Here is a 3,403-nt window from a genome sequence, read left to right as displayed (position 1 = left end):
GGAAGTTTTCTGTCATTAATTCTGCAAACAGCTTTTTAAAGTCATTTGCATTTTCTCCTGCTACTTCATGTATTCCTATTAGTCTTATGTTATTCTTCTTTGCATCATCTAGCAGTTGTTGGATTGATTTCTCATGATCCCCTAGTGTTTTTAAGAGACCTCTCTTTTCACAGTCGCTGACTACAATCTTATCTTCTATATCTGAGAGTTTATCTTCGCATTCTTTTATTCTGTTGCGTACACTTTCAATGGAGTGTTTAATCTCCTGGATATCTGAATCTGTTTTATGGATTCCATTTCTTTCCTATGTTGGGTGTTTATTTTTTCCATTTCTTTCTTATGCTGGGCCTTCATGGCTTCTATCATGGTCCTGAGCTCATCTATTTTTTTGTCAGTTTCTGCTCTAGAGTCTAGAATCACAACTTTCATTTTGCTCACTATCTCTATGGTTATCTGGGAAATTATTTCTGTGTTGAATTTTTCTAGCACCTGATTGATCTGTTTTGTTACTTCGTGTGCTTTGAGTTCAGGGTGTCCTGGTGGTTCACTATCAGCCTTTTCATCCTCATTTGCCCTACTGTTTGCCATTGGTGAACTGGACGTCTGTCTTTGTGTTTTGCTTAAGTGTTTTCTCATTTTTATTTTTGTTGTCAGGCTGTCCTTGGTTTAATCTCTGGGTTATCACCCAAATCTTCCTGATATAGTTGCACCCTAGCTTCTGTGTCTCTAACGACCCACAGACATTCTCATCTTCATAACATCAGAGAAAACAGCTCATCAAATCAACCACAATCCTTTATCCCAACTGATACCATCAGCAACACATTATGATCAAGCACAACTTGGAAACTGACCCCCTGTGGTAGTCACTAATCTATCACCCTTAAATCATTTGAATTAAATTGAAATCAAGAAGCAGTCCAGAACATGTGTGCAGTGAACAAACTTTTCAATATAGTATGTTTACCATTTAATGGCTCAGACAGTGCGAGGACGCAAGACCCCTGATCTCAGTTAGCTGATGTCTGAACCCCATGATGCAGACTCACCTCAGGCTGCAAGGCCCAGATTGAGTTCCCCAACTTTATGAACAGTTGAACTCCACAAGGTTCTATTACAGGTTTCCCATGCCCTTTCTTTAAAGATGTTCAAAGTTGGGAACTCAGAAAAATACCCTTTATGACCACCTCTGCCTCTGCAGAGTGGGTCCAAAAACTGGCACAGTCAGGAGGTCTGAGAGTGAGAGGTGGGGGAGGGAAGGGGAGTTATGGGGGTTCAGGGGTGCCAACACGGCTACCTTCCTGGTGCTGGAGCGATGGCGGCTTGGGGTGGGAGAAGGCGTGGCTCTCCTTCCCGAGGTGGATCGGGGCCCAGGCTGCCTACCTGGTGCTTGAGTGATGGCAGCTCTGGGCGGGAGAGCTAGTTTTGTGACTCTTGATGAACTTGAGACTAATATTGACTTGCTCTCAGTTACTTAGTTGGCTTCTGAGGGTGGGTGCATGCAGGCAGATCATCCCTGCCATTTGTGTTCGTGTGTGCTGAGGCCAGCACCACATTTAGAGCAGCTATAGACTCTTCAGTGAGAGCAGATGAGAGAACAGCAATTTTGCATTTCCGACTATTTTCACATGTGGAGATTTCACTTTTGGGTGGCATTCATTTTTGTTTATTGTTTCAATTTTGCATCTTGGACAATTCTGACAGTTTGAGAAGGCAGTGCCGCTTGGGATGGACTGTGTGAGCTTTAAAATATGCAAAGGGGAAGGAACAAGTGAACAGTGATGGAGAGTGGAACAAGAGCTGTGGGGCCAAATTGGGAAGGTTGAGGGGGAGTCAGAAAAGCAGAGGAGAGCACAGGAAAAGAGGCCAAATGTGAAAATAGATGTCACCATGTTTGGGGTCTTGCTGGCCTCTCAAGACTCTCTGTTATGGCTTTTCCACTGCGCTGAAGCTCAGTCAACATTTGTTTGTGGTGGTTGAGCTTGTGTAGCTCTGCCCACACTCCCCAGTCAAGCAGAACACATGGAAAGAGGTTGAATGCACCGGTGAGCAGTGCTTTTTCTTGGCTGCTGTCTTCAGTCTTTCTCTAGGCTGCTTTGTTAAATGAGGTAACAGGGGCACCCTCTGTGCCAAGAGTTAGGAGGGGGATGAGAGATACACAGACTTTGATGACATCCTGTCCTGGGTGTGAGTCCCAGATCTGCCACTCACTAGTTCTGTGGCTTCATCTCTTTGATTCTTCAGTTTGCCATCCATAAAATGGAGAAAATAACACACATTTCATAGGATTGTCAGTGAGAATTAGCATTGACCTGCCTAAAATACTTGTGAGGATTAATTTTATGGGTCAGTGCCATTGGCACATGGGTGCTCATTGGTATTTAGATCCGCATTATTTTGGCACGTGTAATGTGTGAGAGTGCTTCCAGGTGAGATGAGCACTTTAATTGTAGGCTACATAAAGCAGATTGTCTTCCCTGGTATAAGTGTGAATCACACAATCTGTTGAGGAACTCAGTAGTGCAGAAAGTTAGGGGAAGGGAGGAGTCTCTCTCTTCCTGACTTCTAGAATTGGGATGTAAGTATTTTCTGCCCTTGGATTGGGACTTTCACCATTGGTGCTCCTAGTTCTCAGACGTTTGTCATTGGTTCTCTTGGTTCTCAGGCCTTTATGCTCAGACTGGCACTGTATCACTGGCTTTCCTGGGTCTCCAGCTTACAAAGGCAGATTATGGGAATTCTCGGCCTCCATAATTGTGGCAGTAAATTCTCTATAATAAATCTCCAGGGATATATACATATGTCTTGTTGGTTCTATTTATCTGGAGAAATCTAATATACTTGATAATCTCCATAAATGGCAAATGATCAGTAAGCAGTCTTATTTTTTAGGATGAGAATCCCATAAATTAAAAGCAGAGATTATTTAGTTTTACCAGATCTGAGTCTAATTATGGGCTGAAAAGATATATGATCACTAATTTTTACTTATCCTTGTGGAGGGAGGTGCATGTTGAAGGTAAATCCCATTGCACAAGCACATTTTGAGTGCCTACAATGTCATAAACACAGCACATATAAAGGTGCACAAATAGGCAAAGGAAACATATCTGTATAAAACCAACTGGCTGAACAACCAACCAGCCAACAGCAAGGCAAGATACTGGGTATGGACAAAAGCCAGGAGAGTAAAAATCAAGGTGACTAACTTTGTGCATAGAATTAGAGAGTAAGGAAGAGTAAAATTGTACTGAGATTAAATAAGGTGGGTTTTGTAGCTAGAGATGACAGTTTCAATAAAGACAAGAAAGAGTAAATTGGATTTACTTGGAGAAGTGGCCAGTAGACTGGTGTGAAGGGATTGCTGTGCTCTTGGGAAGGAGGAATGGAAAATAGCATTACA

Source organism: Fukomys damarensis, unplaced genomic scaffold, assembly GCF_012274545.1.
Source record: "Fukomys damarensis isolate Sample0158 unplaced genomic scaffold, DMR_v1.0_HiC HiC_scaffold_15, whole genome shotgun sequence".
Classification (NCBI taxonomy): domain Eukaryota; kingdom Metazoa; phylum Chordata; class Mammalia; order Rodentia; family Bathyergidae; genus Fukomys; species Fukomys damarensis.
Note: the sequence above shows the minus strand (reverse complement) of the source record.